Here is a 17075-nt window from a genome sequence, read left to right on the forward strand (position 1 = left end):
ACCTCCATTCCCCCTGGGACTATTTTTTGGGGAAACAAACCTATCCTGTGAAACAATTTTATTTCTGTCTCACGCCTGACTGAACTAAGCATCTGGTGGCACTACTTGTAAAAAATTAAATTTTTAAAAATTAATTTTAAAATGTTTATGTATTTATTTTCGGTGGTGGGGGGGAGCACAAGCATGCGTGCAAGCCAGGGAGGGAGAGAGAGAGAGAGAGAGAGAGAGAGAGAGAGAGAGAATCCCAAGCAGGCTCTGCACTGTCAGCGCAGGGCCTGACACGGGGTTCCGTCTCACGACCATGAGATCATGACCTGAGCCGAAATCAAGAGACGGATGCTTAACCGACTGAGCCACCCGAGTGCCTCTAAACAATCGACTTTTAAGTCACGCAAGCTTGCCCCGAAGGAAGCCTACTCGTATGACTCTAAAAGGAAAGGCACCCGCAGAACACAGCCCTCTCCTTGAACAGGATGAGGGAGATTACAGGTGTCTGTTACACTGGGAGAACGGAGGGCCCAGGCGTCTTAAATTACTGGAAAACAAGTTAAAACAGTTACCTTCATGTTTCTTTGCTTTTAAGCCTCACATTTATGTGAAGAAGACATTACCTCAGAGTCAGTCACGCCACCTTCAGGAACCTTGAGGTGTCCTGTTTGATTCTTACATCCCTCCCTTCTCAAGAGAGTATAATTCCCTGAGTGCTTGGGTAGAAATAGAATGACCTCATTTCCAAAAAGCTCCAAGAGACCAGCGACCATATTGGTGTAGTTTTTATGCAGAGTGCTCTGAGTAATGTATTTACTATTCACTTTTGGGTTAACCTTAAGAACTTGGGTGACAAGTTTAGATACAAACATCTCCTTCACGCATTCATTTCATACATGTTTAGTGAATATCTCTATAGAGATAAATGATACAGTACTTGCCTTCAAAAATAATAACAGCCTTCTTTTTTTTTTTTTTAGTTTTTTTTTTTAACGTTTTATTTATTTTTGAGACAGAGAGAGACAGAGCATGAACGGGGAAGGGGCAGAGAGAGAGGGAGACACAGAATCGGAAGCAGGCTCCAGGCTCTGAGCCATCAGCCCAGATCCTGACCCGGGGCTCGAACTCACGGACCGCGAGATCGTGACCTGAGGTGAAGTCGGACGCTCAACCGACTGAGCCACCCAGGCGCCCCAACAGCCTTCTTTTTGACGCTTGCTGTATGCCAGACACTACTTGGAATATTTTAGTAGCTTTTCTCATTCAGTCTTTACAACAGCTCCAGAAGATAGATACTGTTAGGATCTCCATTTTGCAGATGGCCAAACTGAGGCACAAGTTAGCAAGCTGTATAACATCACAGACCCAGGATGTTGCAGAGTCTGAATTTGAATCCAGGCCATCTTGCTCCAGAGCCTGAGTTCTTAACCCTTGTACTTGATTGCCATGGTCTCAAGTGCCTTAGGTCTAAAGAGAGAAAACAGACGAATGTACTATGATCAAAGGAAGTGTAGGAAAGCAGGCAGTATTTGATACATTGATGCTCACTACACATGACCATGACATCCATTTTTAACCAAATTCCCAGCTTTGTGTGAGACTGAAAACCATGCCTAGAAAGTACTTCTGCCCAGTCCACGCTGGTAGAAACATATGCAGACATACAGGTTATTGAAGGAGAGATGTCCCAGAGGAGGAGTTAGTCAGATTGAGACTAAGGACAGAGTTCTAGCAGAGAATCCAGTTATCAGTGCATCAAGGCCAGATAGAAGACTGTGTGGGGGATGTGGGAGCGAGGAGTGCTTGGTGACAGATGGCCAGGTCACAAAAGGCCATGAATGCCATGCCAAGAAGTCTGGGTCTTATCTTGAAGGATTTGCACTTTAGGAAATAATTCTGGCTGCAGGAGAGAGAATGGATTAGAGAAGGACAAGACTGGAGGCAGACAGAACAATCAGGGGATGATTGCAGTCATCCTGGTCAGAGGAGGCTGGGGCTTGCCTAGGCAGCAATAGTGGAAATGGAAATAAGAGAGTGGATTCCACATATATATGTTTATTTTTCAGAGAGAGAGAGAGAGACAGAGCAGGGGAGGGGCAGAGAGAAAGGGAGACAAAGGATCTGAAGTGGACTTCGTGCTGACAGTAGAAAGCCTGATGTGGGGTTGGATTCAGGAACCCCAAGATCATGACCTGAGCCAAAGTCTGACGCTTAACCTACTGAGCCACCCAGGTGCCCTCAGAGATATTTAAAGGTACAATTTTCAGACTTGGAGTACCTGGGTGGCTCAGTCAGTCAAGTGTCCCACTCTTGATCTTGGCTCAGGTCATGATCTCGTGGTTTGTGGGTTTCAACCCTGCATCTGGCTGCACGCTGACAGTGCGGAGCCTGCATGGAATTCTCTCTCTCTCCCTTTCTCTCTGCTCCTTCCCCACTTGCTCTCTCTCTCTCTCTCTCAAAATAAATAAACTTTTTAAAAAAAGGAATTGTTTTTTGCAGATCTTCTTTTAAAGGTGTAATTATCGGGGCGCCTGGGTGGCTCAGTCGGTTAAGCGTCTGACTTTGGCTCGGGTCATGATCTCGTGGTCCGTGAGTTCGAGCCCCGCGTCGGGCTCTGTGCTGACAGCTCAGAGCCTGGAGCCTGTTTCAGATTCTGTGTCTCCCTCTCTCTCTGACCCTCCCCCGTTCATGCTCTGTCTCTCTCTGTCTCAAAAATAAATAAACATTAAAAAAATTTTTTTAAATAAAAAAATTAAAAAAATAAAGGTGTAATTATCTGACTTGATTGGCAATGGGGTACAAATAAGGGAGAAGTAGCTGAGAATGACACCCACATTTCTGCCTTAGGCAACCGGTTGAATGGTAGGACCATTCCTTGCTGGCTCGGGAAAACCAGCAGGAAGAACAGGTTGGGAGAGAAAAGCAGGTGAGTTTGGAACAGCTGAGTTTGAGCATGAAGTAAAGTGTCTATAGGATATCTAAGTGGAAATGTTGGGGAGACAGATTGATATGTATTTCAATATAAGGCTCAGAAGGGAGATCCAGGCCAGAATTAGAGATTTGGAAGTCCCATGCAAATAAACGGTAACTGAGGGCAAGGGAGAAGATGGGGCCACCCCGGAGAAGTGTGTAAATTGAGAAATACAGAGACCTCAGGATAGAACCCAAAGAAAAGGGATAGCCAGTAGAAGAGGAGCTTAAAAAGAAGAAAGTACTGGGGCACTTGGGTGGCTCAGTCGGTTAAGCATCTGACTCTTGATTTCGGCTCAGGTCATGATCTCATGGTTCATGGGTTCAAGCCCCATGTCAGGGTCTGCACTGGTAGCGTGGACCCAGGCTGGAATCCTCTCTCTCTCTGCCCCTCCCCTCCTTGTGTGCGCACTCTCTCTCTCCCAAAATAAATAAATAAATAAACTTTAAAAAAGAAGAAGAAAGTACAGCCAAAGAGGTAAAAAGAAAATTCAGCTGAGTAAAGAGAATAGTTCAAGAAATAGTTAACAATAGGGTCAAATACTGAGAGGTGAAGAAATAAATGGAGTGAGCAGTGTCCCTAGGATTTTGCAATTAGGAGGTCATTGGTGTCCTTGATGTCCACACTGAGAGAAGTGTTGGTGGCGTAAACTTAGATGTGGGGGGGGGTGCGGAGTGGGAGGTAAAAAGGAGTGACACCGAGTGTAGACAATTCCTTAAGACTTGTGGCAGAGAAGGGGAAATGAAAAAAAAAGCAGGGGTCATGGGATGGTGTTTGGGTTTTTTGTTTGTTTGTTTGTATCCATTAACCAGAGATTTAAGCATTTTAATATCGATGAATGGATTTAGTGAGTGAGGGAAAGGTGTTCACAGAAGAGAGGGGGAACAATCAATAGCTCAAGATTCCTGAGAAAGTGCACAGGTTTGGAATCCAAACGCTGGGTTCTACCCAGGAGGATGGGATAGGCGTGGTGGGGGGTCAGGGTTTAGAAATGGTGGTGGGAAGTTGAGTTGGTTGTCGTTGGGTGGCTTGTACTTTCCCTATCAGCAGGTGTTGAGTCATTTGTTAGGAGGGGAGGGGGAAGTGACATGTGTGGGTGGCCGGCATGGTGGCAGGGAGAGCAGAGGGCATGTGAGAGAGCTGCTTTGGGGAATGGAGGAGAACATGTTACAAGGGTCCCAGCTGGGTCTGGGGTAACGTTGGAGAGCCTCCCCAACTGTGACGAACACTTTTAGCCGAATTCCCTGCTTTGTATGAGACCCAGGAGCTTGCCTGGGAAAGAACTTAATCCTACTCCACAAAAAAGTTGGAAACATGGGTAGACATTGACTTGACTTGTCTTGGAATAAATAAATATTTCTTAGAACTCCTATTTATTAATGATTCTTTTTAAGTGCTATGTTTACCGCGGATACGCTGATTCCACAAATCACATCTTTTCATTAGATTCTAATATCATAACATTGGAATAACTGATATAAAGAGGTGATGATGCCTGAAAGTTAAGAGCACAGGCTCCAAGTCAAACTTGGAGTTCAATCCTGATTAGGCTACCTACCAGCCATGTGCCCAAAAGCAAGACAGCCTCTCGTCTGTAGTATGAGGACGATAGGAACACTTACCTCCTAGGGTTATTGAAGGAGATAATGTATTTGGTGGAATAATATTTTGAAATATTAACTTTTAAGTTACTAACCAATTTCCTTCCAGGAGGGGTTCCTTGTGAACAAGGAACACAAGGTGTTTCCTTGTGATATATTCTTTGAAGCAGAGCTGGGGCAGGAGGATGAGGACAAGAGAGAAAAAAAAAATGCAGAAAAGGGTGTGTTTTCCTATTTTGGAAACCCAAAACCCATTCATAAGATAATTCCAGGTAATACTTCTGAAGCCAATAGCAAGAGAAAGATTGTCTCTGGGGCAAGTGATTGTCCCTGAGGAGTAGAAAAGATTCCCTCTTCCCTGGACAAAAGGGACAGAAGCTGAGGGAGAAAGGCGTGTAGGAGAAGGTTGTCACTGAAGAGAACTCCAGACTTATCAGAACCAAGTCTGTAGGAATGAGGGATAACTCAGCAGAGAGGACACTTGACTGGTTGTCTATGCTCCGTAACAATTTGCCCCAAAAATTTACAGTCAAGAGAAACAAACACTTATTACTTCATAGTTTCTGAGTGCCAGGAATCTAGATTGGCTTAGTGGAGTGATTTTGGCTCAGGGTCTCTCAGGAGACTGCAGGGAAACCATTGCTGGATGGCGTCATCTGAAGACTTGAACGGAGCTGGAGAGGCTGTTCCCAAGCTCACTTACATGGCCTCTAGCAGGAAGTCTGTTTCTCAGCATGTGGGTACTCAAGACATGGCAGCTGGCTTCCCCCAGAGTAATCTGAAAGAGAGAAGAGGATAGAAACCAAGACAGAAGCCACTATATCTTTTATTACTTAATCTTGGATGTGTCATATCATCACTTCTGCCCTATTCTTTTGCCATATTATGTCCCTGGTACCATGTGGGAGGGGGCTATAGGAAAACGGCACTACAGGAGACGAGGAACATTGGGGGTTATTTCCAAGACTGGCTGTCAGAGACACAGGGAGGGGTTTGCTGGAGCAGCCAGGCACGAGTGGGAGCAGGCCACCTGACTTCTCTGGAATCTTGTTCACCATCTGTGGTTCCGCCAGCTCAACTTCCCCTTGGCATCATTTGAGGACTTCTCTTTAATAACAGACTTCCCCCCAAAACACAGAGCCTTCCAGAAGTGATGGCCACATGCTCTGTGACTTCACCCGTTTCTGCTCACCCTGTGTGCATGACCCCCACCTTGCAATGAATGAGCCCCACGAAGGAAGCTTGGGTTTATCCATGGCAGGTGTACTCAGGAAACTCCCTTCCTCTCTGGGATTGTAGTTAAACATGCTCCAACTTCATAATAATAGCTCATTTTACTGGGTGTTTATTTATCAGACCCTATGAAATAGACTCACCTTTCCGATGAGGAGATTAAGACCCAGAGCAGTTAAGTAACTCAGTAAACTAACACCTATAACTAATAGATGGTGAAACCAAGAGTTGAACCTTATCAACCTGGTTCTAAATTCATGATCTCAGCTTCTATTCTATATATTCAGCACAGAGCCCAACGTTAGTAAGTGTTCAATAAATGTTAGCTATTATTATTATTAATGTTTCTCAGTGGAAGAAAAGGTACCTTCTAGATTCAAGAAGCTGAAGAATTGGTGCAGTCAGTTTAAAACGTAAAGATTATGTTTTTATCTTTTTTTTTTTTTGTCGCTCTCATTGACAACCCAACAAAGCTTATGAAAAGTTATATTTGCCAAATAGCCATTTTGATCCATGTGCCCACTGAATTGCTCAGTGGTAGATCTACATTGGCTATGATTACCATTCGTTTCCCCCTCTATTTATAGGGTTTTAATAATCTCAAGTCATTCTTTCAAGCTTTAGTGTCAGGAGTGGCCAATTCTCTCGCCTCAGCTATAACCCATACTGCCGCTTTCTTCCTCACAGGGTCTAGAATGAGTATGGCGTCTGCCCGGTTTGATGTTGGCCTCCCAGCCAAATCTGAGCTGGGTGACCTTGGGCAAGGTACCTCCTGTTGCTGAGCCGCTGTTTCCTCCTTTGGAAAATGGGGCTGTTGGGAGAATTAACTGAGATAAGATATGTAAAACACTTAGCACAGTGCTTATCACGGAGGGGACTATCTCAGTGAAAATGCCGTTTTCTCTTTCTTTCTCCCAGTAGGGTTTAATTGCTCCATTCATTGTGGTCCCAAATCATTTTGATTATGCCAGCTTATGGCATCTAAAATTTATCAGATGGTATTTAAATGCATAAGAGGGCCTACTGATATCTCTATTTGTTTTGTGTTTTGTTTAGAATCAAGCCTAATCTCCCCCAATATATTCCCGGAGAGCAGAGGCTATTTCTTATTCATGTTTATATTTTTGTTCCCTGTAGGACCTTGCAAAATGACTGGCACATCATTGTATTTAATACATATCTGCTGACCTAAATTGAAATCAGAGTTTGGAAGGTATTGGAACTAAAACAAAATTGGAAATACTTGCAATATAAGGTGGGTTTGGGGGCAGGCGGGGGGGGGGGAATGTATATTTCCAGGAAACATTTCATGTGCCCTGTATAGAGTTTCATATTATACATCATTCAGTATCTTCCATGTACATCTTCAGATCAATTAAATAACATTTTAAGTCTTTAAAGGGATAATGGTGGCAGAAATAGACAGAGATTCATCTTTTGAAAATATTTAATATTTTATTTAACAAGCTGAAATGATATGAACACCTAGTACTAGAGAAATGACACCATTAATCATATTAGTGATTTAACTGGTTTCCCAGAGTGAGTATTTCAGTTCTGTTATTGCTTAAAGAAGAATTCTTAGAGAGAAAAAAAAATTGCTTTAGAGGAAGTCAATTTATATTCTCCACTCAACTAATAGGACACTTGATAATAGATCCCTGGTAACATGAGCGGGACAAGGAGCCCAAGGCATTTTACTTCCTTTTCTCTATTGTCTAGTCACATCTGAATAACAAAATATCAACCCTGGATCAACCCCACTATCTGAGTCGCCCATGCCCACACCTGTCACTTGACAGCCAGGAGCTGCTGTCTCCTGTTTGGGTGTGTAGGGTCACAGTTCTTTTCAACCTCCCTGCTCAAGGGTGCCATTTATCCTTCATTCAATGATATGTGTCCTGTCCGAGAGATGCCTGGTTAAAATTTTTTAGTTTTCCTAGCTATCTCCCCTGTTTACAGGACATATACATGTTATTAAAATTGTTTGATTTTCTCCTGTTCAAAGAAAAGAAAGAGAGAAAGAAATGCCTGGTCATGGCAGATCTCTTGCAAGCTCTCAGGAGGGGCAGGGTGTTCTCTTAGAGCGGAGCTGAATAAACCCCTTTCAGTGCTATAGAGATGACCTGACTTTTTAATTTTTCTTTTCTTTTAAGTTTATTTCCTTTTAGAGAGAGCACACGAGAGGGGCAGAGAAAGAGGGAGGAAGAGAATCCCAAGCAGGCTTGAAGCTTAGACCCACGAACCACAAGATCATGACCTGAGCTGAAATCAAGAGTCAGACGTTAACCAGCTGAGCCACCCAGGTGCCCTGAGACGCACTGACTTTTTTAAGGGGCTGGGTTAGGATGGGTTCAAAACCAGAATTAATTACCTTTCTCTTTCTTCAGTTTGTGTTATTGATTTGGTCCACTGTTCCAGCCTTCTCCCCCGCTCATGGTGATTTTTTTGCCCCATCAAGGTTGCCACTATCCACCTCTGCAGTCTGGCTGCTACTTCAGGGAGTGGGTGAGATCAGTCAATGTACATTACCTGGTAATAACATTTTCTAAGTGAAAAGTTTATTGGTTTGTTTTTAGGCAGAGTCAAAATGTTCCCATATCAAAACAGCCACTTCAAGGCAGCCACATCAAGATGTTCCTGGCATCAAAATGACTGTGTCAAAGCTGTGTGTCAGCAAATTGACTATAACAAAACAGCCTGTATCAAAATGGCTGTATCTACATTGGCACAGGACTTGCCATCAAAGGAATGCTTTCTAGAATGTCAGTGCTGCTTATAGTAAGATAAGACGAAAAGTTATTTCTTTCCATTGATGCTTCCACCGTCAGGAGCCGGACTTCGCCACAAGGAACTGGAAGATGAAGAGGCACCCCTCTTCATTCCTAGTGATCAATGCCTTCTGTGAAAAAGAATTGGGCCCAAATTAACAAAGATGATCCTGCTTTTACCATGGAAATTGTGAAACTCCCATCCTAATTTTATAATCATGCCTTCACACTCTGTTCTCATCACAAAAACCTTTTGGAATTATCTACTAAGAATCAGCCAAAAAATTTATGTCAACATGAAGGCAGACTGGAGTCACTTGCTCACTGCCTACCTCTGCCATGTTCAATCACGAGCCCATAAGACCCAGACCACATGCAAATGCCCTGAGCTGCTGCCCCTGCAGACCCCCAATTAAGTTACAAAACCCTTCCTGGAAGATTTGATATTAGAAAGCTTTCTTCACCTGTATCTTCAGGCTCAGAAAGCTTTCAGATTGGGCAGAACCTTGCATTGGGTGTGCCATATAGAGTGGACCTGGCTCTGTCCCTAACGTAACTGTCCACCCCTTCCTTGACTTTCAAGGTCTCACACTCTCTTGGCTTTATCCTGCCTCACTGGCTGCTCCTTCTCAATCCTTTTCTGTCTACCGTTGCTCTATCTGACCTCTAAATGTTGGCGTGCCTCAGTACTCAGTCCTGGGCCCTCTTCTCTAAGAATAACTCTTTCCCTAGGAGAGCTCATTCAGTTCTGTGACTTTAAATAGCCTCTGTGTGCTGATTGCTCTGAATATATATTTCCAGCCCGAACCTTTCCCAGGACTCCAGATTCACATATCCAATATCCTTATTTGAGTGTCTAAGAGGCATCTCAAATTTATAAGTCCAAAATAGAACTAGTGTTCCCTACCCAAGTCTGTTCTTCTAGTCTTTTCTATCTTGGTGTCGAATGAACTACATAGCTGCCCAAGCCACAAACACAGAAGTTATCCCTGATTCTTTTCCTAGCCATATCTATATCTATATATCTGTATCTATATCTATCTATCTATCTATCTATCTATCTATCTATCTATAAAACTTATCAGCAAACACTACTATCCAGACAATCCCCAACTTTTGATGTTTCGGCCTATGATTTTTCAACTCTACAATGATACAAAAGTGGAATGCTTTCAATAGAAACTGTAGTTTGTTTTTTTTTTCAAAGTTTTATTAACTTATTTTAAGAGAGAGAGACAGAGAGACAGCATGAGTGAGCACAGGGGAGGGGCAGAGAGAGAATCCCAGGCATGTTCCACACTGTCGGTGCAGAGCCTGATGCCAGGCTTGAACTCACAGACCGTGAGTTCTCAGTCAACATTTTATTAGGAGATAGACTTTGTGTTAAATGATTTGTCCAACTATAGGTTAATGTAAGTGTTCTGAGCACATTTACAGTAGGCTGGGCTAAGCTGTGATGTTTGGTAGGTTAGGGTATTAAATGCACTTTCTACATATGATATTTTCAACTTACAATAGATTCACTGAGACATAACCCCATGGTAAGTCAAGGAAGATCTATAGCTCTACCTCCAAAACATATCTGAACTGTACCACCTTCCTTTGCTCTCTACTGCCCTACAACCCTAGTCTAAGCCTCCATAGACTATTATCATGGCCTCTTAGCTGTTCTCCCCCTTTCTTTTCATGACTGGCTCCCTCTCACCATTTAGGTCTCAGATAACAGGGCAAAGCTCAGAGAGGGCTTCTCAAACAACCCGACTGGGCGTACTTTCTTTCCCCTGTTCTCCATCCACTCACCATGATGACTTTCTTCATAGAACTTACAACAATGCATAAATATCTACTTATTTCCTGTTGACTGTGTTTCCTGCTACAATACAAGCCCCATGGGAGCAGGGAGTTAGACCCTTTTCTTCTCCACTCAGTTTCCAGGGTTTATCACAGTGCCCGACCTATAGTAGGCTCTTGACAAATATTTGCGGGACAGAATGAATTCAAGTCATTGGGATTCCAGAAATTTAGGAACCATCAATATTTACTGTTGTTCAGAAACACCCATTCAGCTTGGCTGCATAAACATGTATCAAATATGAGGAATGTTTATTTAAAGGCATTAAGTTAAGACTATTTTGAGGTCCAGTTACAAAGACTACTGTTTGGTTTGTCCCAACCTGAATACCAGGATGATGACTGTATGTGTTTGTTGGGACCACCTGTTTCAGTCACCAATAATTAGCAAGAACTAAAAGTGTTCTTTTACGCGAGGTTTTATCAAAGATTTAGTTGGGAAGAATAATTACATGGATTAGAATGAACAACATAGAATTTTTAGTTACCTGACACATAAACATGCATATGCCATAAGTGGAAATATAGTTGAGGAATGAGAAAATATTATTTTGCAAACTGGCGTAAGAATCTTTTTAAAAATTTCTTTTAATGTTTATTCATTTTTGAGAGACAGAGTATGAGTGGGGGAGGGGCAGAGAGAGAGAGGGAGACACAGAATCCATAACAGGTTCCAGGCTTTGAGCTGTCAGCACAGAGCCCAACGTGGGACTCGAACTCAGTGACCATGAGGTCATGACCTGAGTCGAAGTAGGACACTTAACTGACTGAGCCACCCAGGCGCCCCTAGGTCCTTTGAGAGGAAGGAATTGTCTTTGTTTAGAATAGTATCTTGGGAGATGTCTAATGAGCGAAAGTAGAGGGTCTGTGTCGGTTGGAAAAGATCAACAAAAAGATCACAAAACTGTTCCACGTAAGAAATTGGGAAATAAGGGAAGAGAAAGAGTATATGAGGAAGAGTGGGAAGTAAGACTGAGCAAAGTGTCAGGAGGCTCAACTTTGGGTTGGTGGAAATAGAGCAAGGGAATCAAGTTTTCAGTTTTAAATTGGCTACTGAAGAGCGATGCATATCTGCCAAGTGCCTCCCGTCTACGGCATACACGATCTTCGCATCTCCCGGAAGAGTCTACTACTCACAGCTGCCTTTCATGAATGGAAGGTGGGAAATTTAGGAGGAGGGACTGTAACCTACCCTTGGGTCGGTGCCAAATGAAAATAAAAGAACAGCTGCGAGATGCAGAGTGAAGAAGGGGAATTCTGCAGAAGCCAGGAACCAAACCCCGAGGTTACCAAGAGAACGGAAAGCTCAGAAAAAACTGCAGAGTTTTGGGGCAAGCACTGGCTTTCCCATAAAACATGGGACAGGGTTTCCAGATAGCTTTATGTAAATCTCAAGGTGATATCACTTCACAAATAATCCAAGAACTCCTGACTCTTGTGATTCAGCTAATAAATATTAGTCACTCTTTACCCTAGTGTTAGGGAAAATCCTCATTAGGAATGATAGGTATTGTGTGTTCCAATTTGGATCGTCCCCTTTCATCATCCTATCTTGCTTTATTTGTTTCTATTTTCCCCTATGGTTCCATTCGCCCATCTGGATCATGTTAACCACACTGATAGGTCACTGTTTTTTTTTTTTTTTATTTTTATTATTCCTAGAGCAAAAAGAAAATAAGTTTATGGAGTCTATGTGGTGGGAGAAGTCTGATGAAAACTAAATTTTAGCAATAATAGGTAGAAAACCAAAATGTTTCTGTAAGGAGTGTATTCAACTCAACGAAATCATTTATTCGTTGAACTCAACAAATATTTATGTGCCAGATACTCTACTAGGTTCTTGAACTTTAAATATGAATAAAACCCAAGTACTTTTGTTGATGGATTCATAATCCAGTGGGGATATACAAACAAATATTTATAATGCAATATGGTAAGTGCAAGATATAGTAATAATCACGGCATTTATGAGATCATTGAAGAAAGGGACCCAGTGAAGCCTGCCAGAGTGGTTGGGGTTAGGGATTGCATTTTTTGAACATTACTTTTAATGTTTATTTATTTTTGAGAGAGACAGAGTATGAGCAGGGGAAGGGCAGAGAGAAAGGGAGCCATAGACCTCAAAGCAGGCTCCAGTCTCTGAGCTGTCAGCACAGAGCCTGACGCGGGGCTCGAACTCATGAACTGCGAGATCATGACCTGAGCTGAAGTCAGACTCTCAAACGAGCCACCTAGGTGTCTCAGGGATGGCATTTTGCATGAGCTGGCAGCCAAATTGGATCCCAAAGGATGTGAAGTTAGTCAGGTAGAGATGGGGAGGGAAATTAGTTTTGGGGTTGGAGTAGGAGAGGTGAGTGAAAGTGGAGATGTGCCTTCTAGAAGAGACACCATTGGCAAAGGCATAGAAGGAAAAAAAATGCATAGGCTACATAGGGAACTCCAAGAAGTTTTCAATTGCGGGAGACAAGATTAATGTGTAAGTGAAGCTAGAGAAAAAGGTAAGGGCTAGACAATGATGGGCTCTGAATGCTATGTTAAAAAGTGTAGATCATCCTGTCTGCAGTGGAGAAATACTAGAGGGTTTTAAGGCCAAAGAATGACATGACAAGATTAGAGTTTCAAGTAAGTTACTTCAGTGACTGTAGAAAGGGGTTATCGTAGCATCTCTGGTTGTACCTACGTTTGAAGCAGACAAAACAAAGGAGATTTGTTAGCGAACTGCTATTCTAGTCTAGGTAAAAGATGAAAAGAGCCCTATCTGAGGCATGGAAAGTGAAGATGGAGAGAAGGGAACAGGGAAGGGAACAAAGAAGAGAATGTTTAGGAAGTTAAATTGTAAAGGCATGGTAATTGATTATGTTTGAGAAATGAAGCAGGGAAAATTCTCTCTTGGATGACAAATACGGATAACAAGGTCATGAGCTAAGATGGTATCTACAAGAGAAGAAAGTAGTTTAATGGAGAAGATGAAGAGTTCTATTGTAAACATGCCAAGTTCCGGCTGTCCTTGGGACAGCCAGAATGAGCCAGCACAAACTAGAACTGAGGGGAGGGAGAGCCGAGATGGAGGCACAACATTGGAATTCGTCTCTGTCCAGGTGGGAGTTGAAACACTGAGGATACCTCAGATGAGTTAGGGAAGACCTGTGCACTGAGAGGCGTGCTGGCCAAGGATGGTTCTAGGAAGAAAACAGATCCACAGAGAAAGGACAGAAGAAGTGTTCAGAGATGTATGAGACAACAAGGAGAGTGTGATGTCGTTAAAATAAACAGCAAATTTTAATAAGGAAGAGATAAGTTGTGTTACATGTAACAGAGGCATTGCAACATAGGCTAGAGGAAAATACTTTGAATGTATCCACTTAGGTATCATTTTGAGAGCTGTTGTCATAAAATGGTAATGGGTTAAAGAGTGAGTAGAGAGGCAACCCCGTTAAATATCCAGGAAGAATATTCAAAGCAGATGAGGACAGCACGAGGGAAAATTATTGGCTAGTTCCATGTATGAATATAGATACAAAAAACTAAATAAAGTATTTACAACTCATTGAAAATACAGTATACTCAAGCAGGGTTTAATCTCAGAAATCAAACTATACTTTATTTTTTGAAATATGTAGTTAATTGTTCACTATGTAGTTCACTATGTTATCCAATTAGGGGAGAAAGCTAAATGATCAATTTAATAAACTATTGTTTATTAATGTAGTTCACTATGTTATCTAATTAGGGGAGAAAGCTAAATGATCAATTTAATAAACTATTGTTTATTAATGTAGTTCACTATGTTATCTAATTAGGGGAGAAAGCTAAATGATCATTTTAATAAACACAAAAAGAAATATTTAATAAAATTTAACACTCACTTTAAATTTTTATCTTAAAAAAATTTTTTTTAATGTTCAGTTATTCTTGAGAAAGAGAGAGAGACAAAGCCTGTGTATCAGCACAGAGCCCCATGCTGGGCTCGAACTCACAAACCGTGAGATCATGACCTGAGCCAAAGTCAGACATTTAACCAACTGAGCCACCCAGGAGCCCCATCATTTCATTTTTTTTCATTTTTTAATGTTTATTTATTTTTGACAGAGAGAGAGAGACAGAGCATGAGTGGGGCGGGGGGGGAGTGGGCAGAGAGAGAGGGAGACACAGAATCTGAAGCAGGCTCCAGGCTCTGAGCTGTCAGCACAGAGCCTGACGCGGGGCTTGAACTCACGGACAGAGAGATCATGACCTGAGCCGAAGTCGGATGCTCAACCGACTGAGCCACCCAGGTGCCCCTTCATCTTTTTTTAAATTGTATTTATTTAGGGGTGTCTGGGTGGCTTGTTAATTGGGTGTCCAACTCTTTTTTTTTTTTTTTAATTTTTAAATGCTTATTTATTTTGAGACAGAGAGAGAGAGAGAGGGAGAGAGAAAGCATGAGCAGGGGAAGGGCAGAAAGAGAGAGAAGGAGAAAGACAAAGAATCCCAAGCAGGCTCCATGTTGCCAGTCTTGCTTGTTCTCATAAATAAATAAATAAATAAATAAATAAATATTTAAGTATTTAAATATTTAAAAAGTAATCTCTACACCCATTGTGGGGCTTGAACTTATAACCCTGAGATCAAGAGTCCCATGCTTCTTCCAACTGAGCCAGGCAGGTGCCCCTCATTTCATGATTTTTAATATCCTTCTTAGAAAATTAGAAATAGATGAGAAAATCTTTAATATCAAAAACCTCCAGTGAACATCATACTTAATGGTGAAATAATGAAAATGTTGCCTTTTTTTTTTTTTCTTTAAGAGAGAGAGGGAGCGCATGAGTGAGCACTAGCAGGGGAGAGGGGCAGAGGGAGAGACAGAGAATCTTAAGCAGGCTCCACGCTCAGTGCAGAGCCCCATGCGGAGCTTGGTCCCACAACCCTGGATCATGACCTGAGCCAAAACCAAGAATCACTCAACTGACTGAGCCACCCAGACACCCTGAGAATGTTGCCTTTAAAGTCAGGAACGAGGCATGGCTATTGCTTCCATTCCACATTGTCCTGGAGGTCCAAACCAATGTAGTTAAATAAGAAAACAAAAACCAAAAAACAAAGCAGGGATTGGGAAGGGAGAAACAAAATAATCATTACATGAAACTAATATGATTATCTACACAGAGCATTCCAGACGATCTTTTGACGTGTAATCAATACTTTTAAGTACTTCAAGGTAAATGGGCATATAAAATGCACGTTCAAAAACCAATAGTGTTTTTATACATCAGCAATAGCCGACTAGAAAACGTAATAATAGTAATCCCTAAATTATAGTTGCAAGAAAAGCCATAATATACTCAGAAATAAATATAACAAAAATGTCTAATACCTATAGGTCAGAAATCATAAACTTTTGTTGATGGATATAAAATAGGAGAGATAGACCATGTTCTTGAAGAGAAAACTCAATATTATACAGAGGCAATTCTCCTTTTTTTTTTTTAATTATTATTATTTTTTTCAACGTTTATTTATTTTTGGGACAGAGAGACAGAGCATGAACGGGCGAGGGGCAGAGAGAGAGGGAGACACAGAATCGGAAACAGGCTCCAGGCTCTGAGCCGTCAGCCCAGAGCCCGACGCGGGGCTCGAACTCACGGACCGCGAGATGGTGACCTGGCTGAAGTCGGACGCTTAACCGACTGCGCCACCCAGGCGCCCCACAATTCTCCTTAATGTAAGAGAATTGTGTTAAATTTACAGTCAGAATACCAACAGGGTTGTTTGTGGAATCTAGCCAGTCAATTCCAAAATGCACATGGAAGACTTCATGCCAAGAAGTGGCAAGGCTGGAGCACCTGGGTGGCTGAGTCGGTTAAGTGTCCAACTCTTGATTTCAGCTAGGTCCTGATCTCATGAGATTGAGCCCCACGTCCGTCTCTGTGCTGACAGCGTGGAGCCTGCTTGGGATTCTTTGTCTCCCTCTCCCTCTCTCCTTTTCCCTCTCCTCCTCTCCACTCACACGCACACACACACACACACACACATACTCTCTCTCTCAAAATAAATAACTAAACTTTTTTTTTTTTTAAGAATAAGCAAGGCACTTTTGAAAAAGAAAAAAAGGAGTAGAAATGAACAGTGTGGTACTAGATGATAAACAGATAAATGCAGGCTTGCGAACAACACATAGGAGAAGTCAAAGTACAAAGCAAAGTTCAAAAGCTGGACCATTCAATAACTGGCGCTGGGTCAATCGATGATCCATAAAAGGAAAAATTAGATCCTTCTCACTGTGCACATAAATACCAAGTGGAGGGGCGCCTGGGTGGCTCAGTCGGTTAAGCGGCTGACTTCGGCTCAGGTCATGATCTAGCGGTCCGTGAGTTCGAGCTCCGCGTCGGGCTCTGTGCTGACAGCTCAGAGCCTGGAGCCTGTTTCGGATTCTCTGTCTCCCTCTCTCTGACCCTCCCCCATTCATGCTCTGTCTCTTTCTGTCTCAAAAATAAATAAACGTTAAAAAAATTAAAAAAAAAAACCAAGTGGAGTAAAGACTTCAATATGATAGGCAGAATAATAAAGCTTTCAGAAGATAATAGAGGAAAATATATTCATTATTTCCAAGTAGGGAGGGCTTTCTTAAGACACGAAAAACTTATGCCATAAACAAAAAATGATGATAAATCAAAATTAAAA

The 17075-nt window shown here is 42.1% G+C and overlaps 1 long non-coding RNA gene across 8 annotated transcripts in view; it reads right to left on the reverse strand.

Moving 5' to 3' along the window:
- Positions 1-1061: 1061 nt before the first annotated feature.
- The window catches only part of LOC109495596, a 69788-nt gene continuing 53774 nt past the window's right edge, over positions 1062-17075 (reverse strand). For 6 of the 8 annotated variants that reach the window (XR_006591592.1, XR_006591591.1, XR_006591589.1 and 3 more), the window contains 3 exons: positions 8168-8695; positions 5264-5338; positions 1062-1455 (listed from right to left, as the gene is read on the reverse strand). This is a non-coding gene — a long non-coding RNA (uncharacterized LOC109495596). Of the gene's footprint in view, positions 1456-5113; positions 5339-6448; positions 6605-8167; positions 8696-17075 lie in introns of those variants that run through there. The other 2 variants (XR_006591594.1, XR_002151103.3) reach the window with 2 other exon arrangements.

This window comes from Felis catus, chromosome F1 (assembly GCF_018350175.1).
Source record: "Felis catus isolate Fca126 chromosome F1, F.catus_Fca126_mat1.0, whole genome shotgun sequence".
Taxonomy (NCBI): Eukaryota; Metazoa; Chordata; class Mammalia; order Carnivora; family Felidae; genus Felis; species Felis catus.